Consider the following 18,246-nt stretch of genomic DNA (forward strand, 5'->3'; position numbering starts at 1 on the left):
GTTAAGTATAAGTATAAACAACTGTACTTCCTGCATGAATGTTTAAGAAAACAGTTACTGCCAAAATGTCTCCAACATTTTCTATAAGTGTGGGGTTGCACAAGCACATAACTATCGCGCTCTTCAAGAACAGACTGTATAGCATTTAAATAAATTGTGTTTGCCTAATGTTTGACCAGTTACATCATATCTGCAATATACACTTCACATCTACCTTTAAAATAAGGAAAGGTTAGGGCCTAGGCTACCTTCTTAAAATATTTTGAGGGGAGTCTGGTCTGGTCCATAATACTCCTATTATTCCAGGCAATATGAGGATAAAGTACGTTGCAGATGGTGGCAGAGCAGGGCTCCTGAGCTGGAGCTGGTCCACTCTGACCACTTCTCTTTCTTCTTTTCTTGCTTTTTTCTTGTTTTTTTCAGTTGTTTTTCTCCTTCTGGAGGGAGCTCAGTTGTGGAGGCAGTGTCAGTGACGGCAACGGCTGGGTGCCCAGAGCGGGGACTTTGGCCGCCGGCCACGTGGCAGTTGGTGTGCCCGGGCAGAAATCTGGCGGTTGGCGGCTTTGTGGAAGCAGCTGGGGGCTCGGATGGTGGTCAGCAGCAAGACAGCAGTGCTGGAAATGCAGGGGCCGAGAGATCGAGCGCAGTGTGGGAGAGACAGGGATGGCAGTTGGCAGCAAGACGGCAGCAAGACAGCAGCATGGAGATGCAGGAATTGAGAGATTAAGCCCAGCACAGGAAAGAGATCAAGCCCAGCGTTAGAGAGAGATCAAACCCTCATGGTAACCCTCCCAGCATGGAACAACTACAGGTCTATAGATAAAAGGGCTGTAATTTTGAAGTTTTAACTTTATTTCTTATTTACTACTTTATACTGAGAAGAACTGTAATAGAATCCCTACAGTGTAGAAACAGACCATTTGGCCGAATAAGTCCACACCGATCCTCTGAAGAGTATCCCACCCAGACCAAATCCCCTACCCTATTACTTTACATTTATCCCTAACTAATGCACCTAGCATACACATCCTTGAACACAATGAGCAATTTAACATAGCCAATTCACCTGCACATCTTTGGATCGTGGGAGGAAACCGGAGCACCCGGAGGAAACCCACACAGACACAGGGAGAACGTGCAAACTCCACACAGACAATTGTCCAAGGCTAGAATCAAACTCGGGTCTCTGGCACTGTGAGGAGGCAGTACTAACCACTGAGCCACTGTGCCACCCTTGAACTTTTCTCCTTATTGTTGAACATTTTTCCTTATCTGTCTACTTTTTAACCTAAGATTTTGTACCTTGAACCTAAGATGGTGCTGTGAGTAAACCATGGCTCCCTCACTCAACCACTACCTCCCTGCCTGATAGGTATATACTTACCAAGGACCCGCAGTAGCTGTTCCCTGAATAAGCTCCACGTTTCAGTTGTGCCCGTCCCCTACAGTAAACCTTTCACTGTACTCCTGTATCCCTGTACTTGAATACAAAACAACTTCAATTATCCGAACGAGACGGGTGGGGAATATTTTGTTCGGAGAACTGATTGTTCGGATAACCGATCTGATCATAAACAAAGGAAGCCGTACTGAATATAATTACATAAAAAAGCATGCTTACAGAGTTTTTATTTCATTCAATCGATAAAATGTGTTACAAACATTGAATATTGCTTAAAAATTCAAGATAATTTGCAAATAAAATCTCTTGTAAAAATAAAGTTCATTGAGGCTATTACTTTTCGAAGAAAATATCTAGTCACTATTGTTTGAAGTGCTTGTGTTTCTTTGTTCCACTGCTTCGCGTACACTTCAAATAAGGCATCTATTAAATGTATATTTTGGCATCAACTTTATCAATCTTGGATGAATATATCTTTAGATGCAACATTATGCCCATTTTGACTCTTAATCAAAATAATTATATCTAACATGAAGTAATTTTTAATTTTAAACACTTGCTATCTTAACATTAGTTGCAACTTAGTAAATATGGATATTTTTGGCAATTTGGCTTGGTCATAATTTCCTGCAATTAAAGTGACCTTATAGAGGTTTTCAAAATTATGAGGGGCATGGATAGGGTAAATAGGCAAAGTCTTTACCCTGGGGTCGGGGAGTCCAGAACTAGAGAGCATAGGTTTAGGGTGAGAGGGGAAAGATATAAAAGAGACCTAAGGGACAACATTTTCACACAGAGGGTGGTATGTGTAAGGAATGAGCTGCCAGAGGAATTGGTGGAGGCTGGTGCAATTGCAACATTTAAGAGGCATTTGGATGGGTGTATGAATAGGAAGGATTTGGAGGGATATGGGCCGGGTGCTGGCAGGTGGGACTAGATTGGGTTGGGATATCTGGTCGGCATGGACGGGATAGACCGAAGGGTCTGTTTCCATGCTGTACATCTCTATGACTCTTTGACTCTAATTGAAATACCAAACACAGCCTTTTCATCACCCAATGCAAACTCCTCACTCATGCTCATTTATTTCACTCGCAAGCTTTCAAATTGAAGCAGATCATTCAAAATTCTCATCGCAATTCTGACAACACTCTCACCATTTCAGACCAGGTGAAATCCCATCCATTCATTTGCAATCTTATTTGATTGCTGAAATACTCTTCTAACCAACCTGCCAACCACACTTCTCACTCCATAAACATTAGACCATTTAAAATCCCACATGTTGTTGCAATCAACTCATCACTCTCCTTGCTGATGTACTCAGATTTCTTGATCGTGATCATCGCACCAGTGGTGGTAACACCTCTTTGATGTGACGTTTTTATGGGACCTTGTTTGGAAGGTCCCATAAATCCGAAATTCGGATAATTTATGTTTGGATAACCGAGGTTGTTCTGTACATGTAACAATAAAATCTAATTCTAATTCCAGTTCTAAAGCCATCCATTGCAACTACTCTAGCATTGTTGTGGCCTTTTGTAATTTTCTTGAAAATTTTGTTCCTCTTCATCTTTCCCAATAATTAGCGGTCTACAGACTGCACCCAGCAATGTAGTGCTCCCATTTTGTTCCTCAGTTCTCATCTTCTAAAAGGCTTTAGGTGATGATCCTTCCCTCACCATTTCCCAATGACAACAGTTTATATCTGCAAAAAGGAGCTTGCTGAATTTTCACCATTAAAATGATCATATTATTGTTGAAACTATTGGTAAAATAAATAAGGAGGAATTATTTGCTTTGGCTGGAGTGTTGTTAACCAAAAGACACAGATTTAGGAAAGTTGACCATGGACCCAGCAGACAATGAGCAACCACTTGTTCTGGTCTTGAATGCATTGCCAGAAATGGCAGCGGACATAAATTCAATAGTAAATAAGGAATTAGATAAATATTAAAATCAGAAAACAAAAATACATTGCATGGCAATGAAAATTGAGGGGAGGGTGGGATTAATTGGTTTGCCCTTTGAAAGAAATATCAGAAGGGACAAAAATAAATGACTGATGGCTGCTGGCAATTTGAAACAAAAACAGAAAATGCTGGATATATTCAGCAGAGTTAAAAATCACACAACACCAGGTTGTGGTCCAACAGGTTTATTTGGAAGCACTAACTTTCGGAGCGCCGCTCTTTCATCAGGTGAATGTGAAGGTTAAGATCATGCTCACAGAATTTATAGCCAAAGGAGTCCAGTGTCATGGAGATGTGATACAGTGAACAATCTTCGGTTAAAACTGTCATCTTTTATAATGGGATATGCTGGTTTCTGTTCTTTGATATGTAAATCCCAGAACAACTTTTAAATTACAATTTAAAAGCTGTTTAAACAATAGTTGTGAAGTCCATAAGACCATAAGACATAGGAGTGGAAGTAAGGCCATTCGGCCCATTGAGTCCACTCCGCCATTTAATCATGGCTGATGGGCATTTCAGCTCTACTTACCCGTATTCTCCCCATAGCCCTTCATTCTTTGCGAGATCAAGAATTTATCAATCTCTGCCTTGAAGCCACTTAGCGTCCCGGCCTCCACCGCATTCTGTGGCAATGAATCCCACAGGCCCACCACTCTCTGGCTGAAGAAATGTCTCCTCATTTCTGTTCTAAATTGACCTCCTCTAATTCTAAGGCTGTGTCCACCGGTCCTAGTCTCCCTGCCTAACGGAAACAACTTCCCAGCGTCCACCCTTTCTAAGCCATGCATTATCTTGTAAGTTTCTATTAGATCTCCCCCCAACCTTCTAAACTATAATAAATACAATCCCAGGATCCTCAGCCATTCATTGTATGTTAGGCCTACCATTCTAGGGATCATCTGTGTGAATCTGTGTTAGGCCCAAAATTGGACACAGTATTCTAAATGGGGCCCGAACTAGAGCTTTATAAAGTCTCAGTAGCACATCGCTGCTTTTATATTCCAATCGTTTTGAGATAAATAACAACATTACATTTGCTTTCTTAATCATGGACTCAACCTGCAAGTCAACCTTTAGAGAATCCTGGACTAGCACTCCCAGATCCCTTTGTACTTTGGCTTTATGAATTTTCTCACCATTTAGAAAATAGTCCATGCTTGTATTCTTTTTTCCAAAGTGCAAGACCTCGCAGATGCTCACATTGAATTTCATCAGCCATTTCCTGGACCACTCTCCTAAACTGTCTAAATCTTTCTGCAGTCTCCCCACCTCCTCAGTACTACTCACTTGTCCACCTAATTTGGTATCATCGGTGAACTTCGACAGAATGCCCCCATCATCCAGATCATTAATATATAAAGTGAACAGCTGCGGCCCCAACACTGAACCCTGGGGGATACCACTTGTCACCAACTGCCATTCTGACAAGTGGTGTCCCGCACTCTGTTGTGTCCCAATGCTATGTCAGACTGACAAACCCTCTGTATAGTTTTACACGGATTCATGCAGTATTTGAGCAAAATAAATGAAATTCTGCAAAAACAAATGCACCCCATAAGCTTATATGTGTGCGCATACAGGAGCGACAGATTGAGTGTACATGTGAGTGTAAGTGCATGTGATAGCCTGTGTGCGTGTAAGCTTGGTTAAGTGTGTATGTGAGCATGATGGGATATGTATGAGATAGTACGTGTGTCAGTGTGAGTGTGGAGGGATGTATGTGTGTGCATATGAGAGAGAGCTTGTGAGTGAGTGAGGGAGAGTATGTGTGGATGTGTGAGTATGCAGGTGAGTGTGTGTGTCTTTGTGAGAGAAAGAGAGAGTGTATAGAGCAGTGGGGTCACCTGTGGTATAATATGAACCCAAGGTCCCAGTTGTGCCTATTCCCATGGGTGCCAAACTTGGCAAACAGCCTCTGCTTGGCCATTCTGCATTGTTGCTTGTCCTGAAAGCCGCCTTGGGGGATGGTCACCCGAAGATCTGAGGCCAAATGTCCTGGACCACTGACGTGTTTCCTTATTGGGAAGAAACATACCTGCCTGGTGATTGTTGTACGGTGTCCATTCATCCATTTTCTTAGCGTCTGCTTGGTCTTGCCAATGTACCATACCTCAGGGCATCCTTGCCTGCAGCATTTGAGATGGACCACGTTGGCTGAGTCACATGAGTACTCGCCACGTCCATGGTGGGAGGTGCCCCCAGGTGTAATGGTCTTACCCATGTCGATATTCTGATATGTCTTGTAGTGGCTGCTGTGGCAGAGTTGAATGGTGTTGTTGCCCTGAAGGCTGGGCAGTTTGGTGTTGTTGTCCTGAAGGCTACAAATCATGATCTTTTTAAGGTTTGCTGGTTGTTTAAAGGGGAGAAGTGGAGGCATGAGGAAGGTCTTGGTGAGGTGCTCATCCTCATCAATAATGTGATGCAAGCTGTGAAGAACATGGCATAGTCGTTCAGCTCCTGAAAGTACTGGACAATGAAGGGTAACTTGTCTGTTGCAGCTTGTGTCTGTCCCTTTATTGCCCCTGTCCACCCCAGTCCAACACTGGCATCTCCAAGTCATATATTCAACTGGTTTGACAGCAGCTGTGGAGAGAAAAACAGTGTCAAACATTTTAGGCTGGTGACCCTTTCTGCTTTGATGAAAAGCCATCAATGTTAAATATGCTGCAGCAATGTTTACTTCCAGAGTTGGTGAGCTTGGAGATGCAGAGGTGGGAGTGCTGTTGTATTCCAAAACCTGATACCTTCCTGTCTCTGCCAAAATTGGGATCCCGGTGGGAAGACCGGCTTTCTCTCCCCACCACTAATCAAGGCCATTGACTGGTCAATTAATCACCAGGAAAAGATTTCAGCCTACCTCCACTAGGGTTGAGCCACTGAAAGTGGGCCTGTTGCCATCCAGCATTCCTGATAACTGCTAACTTCGGGTTAGTTTCTCGCCTTGGAATGCTCTTTGGTCAAAAGCAATCAGTGCCTAATTTGTGGACTGGACCTCAGCCTTGGGCATATCTTCTGGGAACTAACCCCCCCCCCCACCCCTTGCTTCCAACACAACTGCTCTCTGCCCTCCCACTACCCTGAACATGTGAAACTCCACACCACATGTCAGTTTCCTTAGTCCTGGCTCCTCTTCTGATCCTGGGAATCTGGAGGTGTTCTTTCAACAGCAGCCACAGCCCTCTCCATGGTTCTGATGGGATCTACAGTATTTAGTTAAGTGATTGTCGTTGAGAGTGACTTCTAGCTCCGGGGTTCATCAGTCCCTCCCTAATGGTATTGTACACCTACCCACAGCACATGGACTGCAGGGACTCAAGAAAGGAGTGCACCACCCCTCCTCAAGGGCAACCAGGGATGGGCAATGAAAGGTGGCCTAGCCCATTGCCCATGTACACATCTTGAGTGAATAAAAATAATCCATAGATCTGCCAGAGAGGCAGCAAGGAGCTTTTTTGCCTTCGGTGGGGTATTGAAATATCAAAATACCTCTGTGTGTGCACCTTTTTAAGGTTGTCCTTTCTCACAGGGTGGGGATGTTGCTGTTTACCTGTATCTTCTCCCGGGGTCTGGCTTGGCTTTTGAAACCAAACTTCCTGTATGTGTCTGCGGAATGTCCTCTGATGCGACACGCTTTGCAGTTGTAAAGGAACATCAAACAGCCTCTGGGCAGCTAAGATAAACCTACCACCCCACCAATCTCCATGTACAGCGTACCTACCACCCCACCAATCTCCATGTACAGCGACCTACCACCCCACCAATCTCCATGTACAGCGACCTACCACCCCACCAATATCCATGTACAGCGCATCATCCGCCGTCATTTCCGCTACCTCCAAACGGACCCCACCACCAAGGATATATTTCCCTCCCCTCCCCTATCAGCATTCCATAAAGACCACTCCCTCCATGACTCCCTCGTCAGATCCACACCCCCCACCAACCCAACCTCCACTCCCGGCACCTTCCCCTGCAACCGCAGGAGGTGCAAGACTTGCGCCCACACCTCCCCCCTCACCTCCCTCCAAGGCCCCAAAGGAAACTTCCATATCCGCCACAGATTCACCTGCACCTCCACACATATCATCTATTGCATCCTCTGCACCCGATGTGGCCTCCTCTATATTGGGGAGACAGGCCGGCTACTTGCGGAGCGTTTCAGAGAACACCTCTGGGACACCCGGACCAACCAACCCAACCACCCTGTAGCTCAACATTTCAATTCCCCCTCCCACTCCACCAAGGATATGCAGGTCTTTGGACTCCTCCATCGTCAGACCACAACAAAACGACGGTTGGAGGAAGAACGCCTCATCTTCCGGCTAGGAACCCTCCAACCACAAGGGATGAACTCGGATTTCACCAGTTTCCTCATTTCCCCTCCCCCCACCCTGTCTCAGTCAAATCCATCAAATTCAGCACCGCCTTCCTAACCTGAGATCTTCTTCCCGACCTCTCCGCCCCCACCCCAGTCTGACCTATCACCCTCACCTTGACCTCTTTCCACCTATCACATTTCCGACGCCCCTCCCCCAAGTCCCTCCTCCCTACCTTTTATCTTAGCCTGCTGGACAAACTTTCCTCATTCCTGAAGAAGGGCTTATGCCCGAAACGTCGATTCTCCTGTTCCCTGGATGCTGCCTGACCTGCTGCGCTTTTCCAGCAACACATTTCCATCTCTGATCTCCAGCATCTGCAGACCTCACTTTCTCCTCAGCTAAGATAAACCTCATGTGTGAATGATCTTGCTGGCTTGGTTCATTTTGCTGACCTCAGCAGTAGCGTTGGCTGCACCTGAAGCATAAAAGAAAGTAAGGACTGCGATCAGAGTCGAGAGTGTGGTGCTAGAAAAGCACAGCAGGTCAGGCAGCATCTGAGGAGCAGAGAAAATGATGTTTCGGGCCTAAGCCCTTCGTCAGGAAGGGCTGATGGATATGCAATTGACATTGGCCTGTTGTGATGGCTTAATGATGGTGTCCATCTTCAAGCAAGCCTTCAATAGTATTACCCTTACCCAGAAGATCTTTCCTGAAGACATTGACCAGTGTAGGTATGGTTACCACTTTGATTTAGGGAACGCACGCACACCATGAACCCAAGGGTCTGTTTCCATTCTGTATGACTCTATGCCTCTAAATTGATGGTTACACATTTTTATGAACACTAATGCAAAGTCATAGAAATAAGGCAGCAGCAGCATCCTATGACACAGTCATCAGTAAACCAATGGCATTTCTGCTTGTATGATATGTTATTGGACCAAGCCAGACCGCCCCCCCTGCCCCCTCCCCACCCCTTCCAAAAGGTAGCCCAGACCCGAACCTTTATTCTTTATTTTAGGATAGATATTTAGTGGATATTCCAGGAGTAATGCAGCTGGTAAAAGCACTCAGCTTTAAAAAAATCATAATTTATTTAAGCACTATGGATGAAACACAACAAAAGAAAACAAATTTAGAATAACTTGACGTATTTGTAGCTCTATCACAACAAGGAGCTGCACCAATCCCCGCAACATCCCAAAAACACACCCCCTTGGCAAAAGGTAAATTCAAACACAGGTTCTTCCAGGCAGGAGAGATTTCAGAGGGAAAGTTCAGGCAAGATCTCTCGAGAAGCATGAAACCTCTTTTCACTGTAGCTGCTTCTCTGGGTCCCCACCAGTTTTTTTGATTACTTGCTGATACTAAACCAATCAAGAGATAAAAAGCCTGAACTGGGAGACGTGGCTACTGCTCTTTCATCGTACAACTGTTTTAAGAAAAAACCTAAAGGCATCTTCTGATTGTTGACTTAGTGTCATTGGAGGCTCACTGACGATGTTGAAAAATGTGTTGCTGGAAAAGCGCAGCAGGTCAGGCAGCATCAAAGGAGCAGGAGAATCGACGTTTCTGGCTTCTTCAGGAATGAGGAGGGTGTGCCAAGATAAAAGGGACGGAGGAGGGACTTGGAGGAGGGGCGTTAGGAATGCGATAGGTGGAAGGAGGTTAAGGTGAGGGTGATAGGCCGGAGAGGGGTTGGGGGCGGAGGGGTTGGGGGCCTCACTGACGATGTTATCTGGTATGGTTATGAAACACCTGAAAACAAGCATTCTAGTTCAGCGAGCCAACTTACAATTAGGCAGTTTCTGTCAGCCATTTTGGCCCCTCTGCCAATCTCTTTTGAAAATAATCAAGGACAACAAAACCTTGTTAAAGGTTATCACAAGTATGAGTTGGAAGTCTGTTAAGCTTGAAATTAATTTATGCCTTAATCTGCTCTTCAAATACTCTCCAGATCTTAGAGTCATAGACTCATAAAATTATAGAGTTCTACAGCACAGAAACTAGCCCTGCAACCCAATTTGTCCATGCCACCCAGTTTTCAATATTAATCTGCCTGTGTTTGGTCTATATCCCTCCATACCTATCCTATCCAAGGACATGCTTTTTGTATTTATTCACGGGTTGTAGGCATTGCTGACTAGGCCAGCATTTATTGCCCATCCCTAATTGCCCAGAGGGCAGTTAAGAGTCAACCACATTGCTGTAGGTCTGGAGTCACATTAGACCAAACCAGGTAAAAATGGCAGTTTCCTTCCAGCAATGACATTCGTGAACCAGATGGGATTTTCCAACAATTGACAATGGATTCATGGTCATCATGAGACTGTTAATTCCAGATTTTTATTAAATTCAAATTCTACCATCTGCCATGGTGGGATTCGAACCCAGTTCCCCAGAACATTATCTGGCTCTCTTGTGTTAACAGTTCAGTAATAATACCACTCAACCAATTTTTCCTAAATAACAAATTTGCACTCGCTTCCACCACGACCACCTCTGGCAACCTTTTCCAGACACTCATCACCCTCCGCCTGAAAAAATTACTCCTCTGGATCATTTTGTATCACCTTAAACTTATATCCTCTAGTTTTGGATTCCTCTACCATGGGGGAAAAGCTGTTGGCTATCCACCTAATCTTCTCTGGATCTATAATATCATTCTCTGTAAGAATAACTGTATTTATTACATGAAATCATTCTCTCAGAAATATATATAATTTTTAAAATGTATTCCTTTGTGGGATGTGATGTAGCTGGCTGGCCAGCATTTATTGCCTGTATTTATTATTTGATCTGTGAGGGAAATCTGCATATGTTCCTTAAAGAGCTGTAATCTTGTGACTCGCTACCCAGTTAAAAATCACATGACACCAGGTTATAGTCTAACAGGTTTATTTGGAAGTACAAGCTTTCGGAGCACTGTTCCTTTGTCAGGTAGTTCCGGCTACCTAATCCATCTTCAACTGATTACTTTCTCTTTCTTGCTGAAGATCTTTTTACTTAAAGTAGTGTGTGGTTTATGTTTCTTCCTTTCTCTTACTTGGTTTGTTGTTTGATCCATTTATTTCTTCTTCTTTGGCTCTTCCATTACTTCACTTTCCAATGTTGCGGCTCCTTTAATGTTGTCTTTGGGACTGTGTCTTTAAGAAAGTGGTGGTAGGTCACTCCCCTGAAATGGTGTTCATGCCAAATAAGGACTGATGTTTCACAAAACTTCATGCCAGAAAAGCACCTATTAATATTGGGGTGGCATGGTGGCTCAGTGGTTAGCACTGCTGTGTCACAGCACCAGGGTCCCAGGTTTGATTCCAGCCTTGGGTGACTGTCTGTGTGGAGTTTGCACGTTCACCCCGTGTCTGTGTGGGTTTCCTCCCATAGTCCAAAGATGTGCAGGTTAGGTGAATTGGCCATGCTAAACTGCCCATAGTGTTAGGTGCATATGTCAGAGGGAAATGGGTCTGGGTGGGTTACTCTTCGGAGGGTCGGTGTGGGCTGGTTGGGCTGAAGGCTGTTTCCACACTGTAGGGAATCTAATCTAATAGCTTAAAAAAAATCACCTATTAATAGTTAACAAGAGAGCTCTAGATTAAGCTTTTTGCTGCTCAGTTTACTTTTAAGCCTACAATCAGATTGCTACTTCTTTGTGCAAACGAAATGCAGGGCTTCTGACTGGATAGGACTTGAAGGTGAAAAGAGTTCCCTGGCTATTTAATTTGTACATCTGCATTCATATAAACCTGTGCTGCTAGTCATCCAAATGCTTTGAAGTCCAGGGACATTGTCTAGCTGACCTTCAGTAATGTTTCCAATTCTCTGCAAGTAAGATATCTTTTATAAGTAGTTGCTGCAATTTAGCATTGAGCTGCTACCATAATCTGATAAGTCCTCATGATCTGCCATAGATTCAGTGATGGGTTGTTCACTTTCAACAGGGTACCTGTTGAGGCATTAGATATGTTAGCTCCTGTAATATAAACTAGACATGGGTATTGTAGCACTTAAAGATTCAATCGACATTTATTACAGCCCTTAATATCTACATATATTAAAATAACAGGCATGTCTGAGCTAGTACTGAGCAATTTGGTTACAGCCTGCTCTCAGCTCCCCGCAGTATGTCATACTGCAAGTGGCCCTAGTATGATGGAGTCTGAGACCTTTATATCTTCAAGTCACATACTGCCATACAGTGTTGATACAATGAGCATGGTTTCTTGAAGCTATGTTGCATATCAACTGTAAGACATGCAACAACAATCTCTGTCTCGGGTCCTTTATGATCCTTGGTCTCTGGGGGTGTTCTTCCAGAACCGCAACCTCCACATGTTGCTGGTGACTGCAACAGCTCTTGTTGGGTGTGACTTCTGTCCCTTGGATACTTGATTCTGGAAGAAGACCACCCATATGCCCAATGCCTAGTTGGCATGTGATTCAGCAGACTGTCTTTGGATAAAGCAGTGTGGGTCTCTTGCCGGTTTTCCAGCAGGCAGTGAGACCCCAACACCTCAGAAAGACTCTGTCTGTACACTCTGTTTCTCCCTCTATGAAGCTGCACAACTCGTCTGATTGCTCCAATGACCTAATTTCCATGACTTTGTATGCGTGTTGATAAAAATTTCAAATGTGTATTCATCAATTTAGAGTCATGGCATCACACAGCATGGAACAGACACTTGGGCATAACTTGTCCATGCTGACCAGGTTTCCCAAACTAAGCTAGTCTCATTTGCCTGTATCCCTCTAAACCTTACGTATTCATTTACCTGTCCGTGCGTCTTCTAAATGTCCCTGCATCTATCACTTCCTCTGGCAGTTCGTCCCCTATAAACACCACCCTCTGTGTGAAAATGTTGAAATGTCTAATACTAGGAGGAATGCATTTAAAGTGAGAGAGTCAAATTCGAAGGAGATGTGAGGGGTAGTTTTTTTTTCACAGAGAGTAGGAGTCTGGACCAAGCTGCCAAGGGTGGTGGTGGAGGCAGATATGATGGGGCATTTAGGGGAATTTTAGATAAGCACATGAATATACAAGTAATGGAAGTATATTGACCAGAGGTAGGCAGAAGAGATTTGTTTAATTTGGCATCATGTTTGGCACAACATCATGGGCCAGTGGGCCTGTTCCTGTACTGTACTGTTCTGTGTTCTATGTACCTTTAAAATATTTCCCCTCTCACCTTAAATTTATGCCCTCTAGTTTTGGACTCCTCAACCCTACGAAAAAGAGTTTGACTATTCACCTCCTTTATGCCTCTCATGATTTTATAAATCTCTATAAGGTCACTTCTCAACCTTCAATGCTCCAGGGGAAAAATTCCCAGCCTATCCAGCCCCTTCTTATAACTCAAACCGCCTAGTCCTGGTAACATCCTTGTAAATCTTTTCTGCACCTTTTGATAGCATCCTTCCAATAGCTTAAATTAAACATCTATCACAGTCCACTGACACCAACCACACCTCAAATACTTCCAGAGTCTTTGAAGCGTGGCTAAAAGATTTGAAAGATTAGCAAAAGATCAGGAACACACACAATTCACACAACCTCTGGGTGTGAGAATCCACATCCCATTATCTCATGCTGTTTCACATGTGGCCTGTCTCAGTAAGTTTTTGAAGGAGTTTTGGGTAGATTAGAGAGGTCGTTAGTAATATTCTGTTTTCTGTTATCCAAGAGCAGACTGTGTACCTATCCCTTGTGGATAACAAAGTCTGACTGTATTAAAATTAATCAATTTATGTATATCTATGTTTTGTCACACATCTGCACGTATTTTCAATGAAAATTCCTTTATACAAACTTATAGAATGCAAGATGCACTGCACCAACTTGTCAAAGTTGTGTTAACAGCACCTTCAAGGCCTGGGACTTTTACCACCACAGAGGACAAGGGCAGCAGATACATGAAAATATGACCTCCACCTCTGAGTCACTCATCATCCTGACCTGGGTCTACATCAGCATTCCAATGTTGGTGGACAATAATCTTGGAGCTTCCAACCTGACAGGATTGCACCATGAGAACTGCAGCAATTCAAGATGGCTCACTAACCATTTGAAGGGCGATTAGTGATGAAGAACAAATGCTGGCCGAGCCAATGACATGCACAGCATGAAAAGGAATGAATACTAATTATTGGAAGCACTCTTTACAAGCTACAACTATCCATTTGTATCATTAGCAACATCTTGTAATTAAATGTGATAGGTTTATATAGATAGTTCCCCATTGTAAATGTGGACAGTGTCGCTTGCAATGAATATATTGTTTTAAAAATTAAAGCATGCATGACTTCAAAAAAAGAGTGATGTATAACTGTGTGCCCTGATTCTATAGATGGTGACCTATGAGACAATTTCACCTAAAGTTTACACTTAGTTAGAATCCCCTTTCAGGGAGTCCAAGTCTTGCACTAAAATTCAAGTAATGATAGGTAATGAATTTTGCTCTGTTAATATACCACTCTGTCATTCTACAATCTAGCTACCTGTTCACTACAAATTGCTCGAAGTACTTGGCTTTTTACAATGTGCTACTTTATCTTACAGCAACCTGTTCAGGTTCAATGCAAAGGTTTGAATGTAGTTAGTGATTTTTGAGAAGATTTGTAGCTCAGGTTGATGATAAGTATGTAAGTTAACATACCACCAGTGCTTCCCCAATTTGAGTGTAGTATTACACAAAACACATAAACTCATCATTGCAGGGCTACAGGGAAAGAGGAGTTTAGTGGAACTAACTAGATGGAACTTTCAAAGAGCTAGCACAGAAGTAATATTTCAGTGCTATAGCAATTCTATGAATGTGATTAATTGCAGATGTTAAATTGTTTGTTATTTATGCCCTTCAAAAGATCAATTAAAGTTTTGAAGTAAGGGCTTCAGTCTCCCAAAGCCAAGGCTTGGATTTGAAATTTATGTCCAGAGTGATGTGGATTTTAGCTACTTTCATTTAATGGTATTTTTTACATAATTAGTGTTAATTTTCACTGACCGTAATAGTGCCAACCAGGAGGTGAAATGCTGGTTTTTCTTATTTCTCTCTGAAAATTCAAAATCGCAACAATAAGTATTGAACTTCTATGCTGCTGTTAAGGCTTGTTACAGACAAGAATGGACACAGAAGCAAAATGTTTTGCATGAATTTTGACCTGGTCTGTCCCAGTTCTGAAAATATGCTTATGTCTTTCTGTAGGCTAACAATGTGGGCTGAAATGGACATTCCTCATCAGTAGTAATAGATGTGATCACTTTTTTTTGCGCTGGACTATAAACTAGAAAACAAGAAATTATAGACAATAGGTGCAGGAGTAGGCCATTCTGCCCTTCGAGCCTGCACCACCATTCATTATGATCATGGCTGATCATCCTCAATCAGTATCCTGTTCCTGCCTTATCCCCATAACCCTTGATTCCACAAATTGGACTGTCTTATATCTAAAAGGTCCAGGAGAGTTTTTGCAAATTGAAGGTCAAGTGATATTGTATGACGTACTGTCACACAAGATCCTGTTACTTGTTGGTGCACTGAGGTGCATATTTTATGAGACAGATTAGCACTTTTAGCGAAGGAAAACTTGCCGACAATAGCCTTCAGCTCGGTCCAGCTGCAACTTGTTACAGATTTGTGGTTGCAATGCACTCAGAGTCATCCTGAACTCCATAAAGAAGAAACATCTCACCATCTTTCCATGAATGAAAAAGATAAGGTTCTGAAAATATAAAGCTTTAATCCAAGTAAAGGCTGAGGTTCACCCAATCAGCTGTTGAATCAAAGCCTGGCCACCATTCTATAGACACCATTATGACAGAAAGTCATAAGAACTGCGAGAAACGAACAGCTTTGTGGTCTGGATACTTGAATTACAGAATTTGTTTTTCCCTGTCTATACCTTTTCACTCACAATACTTGAGTCAAACTGAATGTTTTTGTCTTTTTTGTGAATGTGGGGTGTTGAAGGGTATAACGTAAGTTGCACCATGCTACATCAAGAGCACTATTCTACATCAATGTCACAGCTACAGCACAAGCCTGCAGCTTATCTGGTAAACAGATTTGCATGCCCTCCAACTGAACAGCCATGTGTGAAGGTCAAAGGGATTAATCCTTAGTGGAGTTAGGGGTCTACAGACTGTCAAGCAAGAGCTTGTTCAATACCAGTCCAAGGCATGGGTGACAATTAATCAAATATTTTCTCCTACCTTACTCTGGGGTCTGAATCTTGGCAGTCCAGGAATTAGATCACAGTCGGTCCCTCAAATGTCACCAGTCCAGGTCTTACAGATTGATCAGTCCAGGAGCTGCTCTGTGCTCATAGAACATAGAAGAACATAGAAGAATACAGCGCAGTACAGGCCCTTTGGCCCTCGATGTTGCGCCGATCCAAGCCCACCTAACCTATACTAACCCACTATCCTCCATATACCTATCCAATGCCCGCTTAAATGCCCATAAAGAGGGAGAGTCCACCACTGCTGCTGGCAGTCTGGTCAAGTCTGTCCTCACAGGTCAGTCCTGGAAGTGGGTCATGGTCAGTGCTGTGGGTTAATGCATTGTGAAATGGGTGCTTATCAAAGGGCAGTGAATGATGTTCTGAAAAAAGTGGAAAACTCAAGTGTGGGAACAGTTTGCATTGGACTGGGTCACTGAGGAATGAATACAGTGAATGGGGCAGTTACAAATCGAAGGGTGGGAGCTCATAGAGCATTGGAGCAGATGAGTAGGCACTGGCATGACCAACCAGGGCATGGCAATTCATAAAGGATTGGGCTTAGGAGGACATTTGGTGAGATTAATGATTATATAAAGAGATTGGGAGCCTCTGAAAGGCCATTGGAGACATTGGGAACAGCAACATAAAAGGGAACATGAAGAATGGCTGAAGACATCATCTTGCCTTGCAGGTAGAGCTGAGGACACAAACTTGAAACCTTGCCCTCTTTGATCCAAACTCAGGTGTAAAATAATGAGCCAAAATGAATGCCACGGGGTACCCACTGCAAGTAGGTTACCTTTCTCTGCCTTTCTGAGGGGCAGAGCAAAATTCTTTAAATGTGAGACCCTTCCAGGGGCAATTGCTCTAATTAAACATCCAATACTTCAGGAATGCCATCCATCTTCATCGCTGGTCATGCATTGCCGAAGAATGTGCACTACAAATGATGGCCTCTAGCAATCCGGATTATTGCCTTGTGCACATTAATTGCCTTCTCGTCATGCTAACTAATCAACTCTAATCTGATGCTAAATTAAACGTATTATCTGGACTTGACATTTCTGAAACACATTTCATAGCTTACACCTTAAGCCAATGTTTCAGAGCTTTCACATTCATACAGGGAATTCTGAACTTCAAGTACTTGGCCTGTGATGTTCAAGAATGTCTTTTTTCAATGGGTGTGGTAATAATCTGGCTATGATGCTGCCTTACTGCCAGAATTCCACTCCCCCATGTGTCGTGAACACCATGCAACTTTCATTTGGATAAACATACAGAACTCAGAGGCCCTGGCAAAGCTTCCATGCCATACTGTGTCAGGACATAATGTGAGGCTTCTTTGTAAATGAGGTGAGGGTTTAGGAGTACCATTTGTGAAATATTCAGAACAGTAATTTGGGGATATATTTGCAGAATCAGAATTTTTCAGTGCAGAATGAGGCCATCCAGCCCACTACGTATGTACTGACTCTCTGAGTATCTTGACTCAGATACTGACTCTCTGAGTATCTTGACTCTGCCGAACTACCCTGTGCGTTGTTTCTATTTAAATCAGTATCCAATGCCCTCTTGAATGTTTTAATTGAACCTGCCTCTACTGTTATTTCAGGCAATGTATTCCTGATCTGAATCAATCACTGAGTAACAATAGTTTGCCTCACCTCACATTTTGCAAAGCACTTTCAAACTGTTCAAAGGTTCTCAATCCTTTCATGAAGAATGGCAGTTCCTTCCTTTCTCCTCTGTGCAGCCCCTCATGATTTTGAAACTGTCTACCCAAATCTCCCCTCAGCCTTCTGAGATTTCTGATTCCTATCCTGCTACATACCTAATGACATCAGGAAAATGGAGATAGAGCTGGAAAAGTGGTGCAGAGCTAGATGATTAGCCATGGTCGCTATGAATGGTGAGGCGGGCTTGATGAGTCTCCTCCTGTTCCTATTTCTTTTGTTCTTCTGAATGTAAGTGATAGATTCAAGCATACGCCAATACTTTTCATAGAACAGAATCCCCACAGTGTGGAAACAGGTCATTTAGCCCAACAAGTCCACACCAACCCTCTGATGAGTAACCCACTCAGACTCATTCCCCTACCCTATTGCTCTACATTTACCCCTAACAAATGCACCTAACCTACACATCCCTGAACACTATGGGCACTTTTGCCAATCCACCCAACCTACACATCTTTGGATTGTGATGGAAACCGGAAACCCGCGCGGACACGGGGAGAATGTGCAAAGTCCACACAGACAGTTGCCCGAGACTGGAATTGAACCCGGGTCCCTGGTGCTGTGAGGTAGTGGTGCTGTGAGGTAGTAGTGCT

The sequence above is a fragment of the Chiloscyllium plagiosum genome, unplaced genomic scaffold, assembly GCF_037043375.1.
Source record: "Chiloscyllium plagiosum isolate Xiang-an unplaced genomic scaffold, Cpla_swu_hap1 HiC_scaffold_23, whole genome shotgun sequence".
NCBI classification, from domain to species: Eukaryota; Metazoa; Chordata; class Chondrichthyes; order Orectolobiformes; family Hemiscylliidae; genus Chiloscyllium; species Chiloscyllium plagiosum.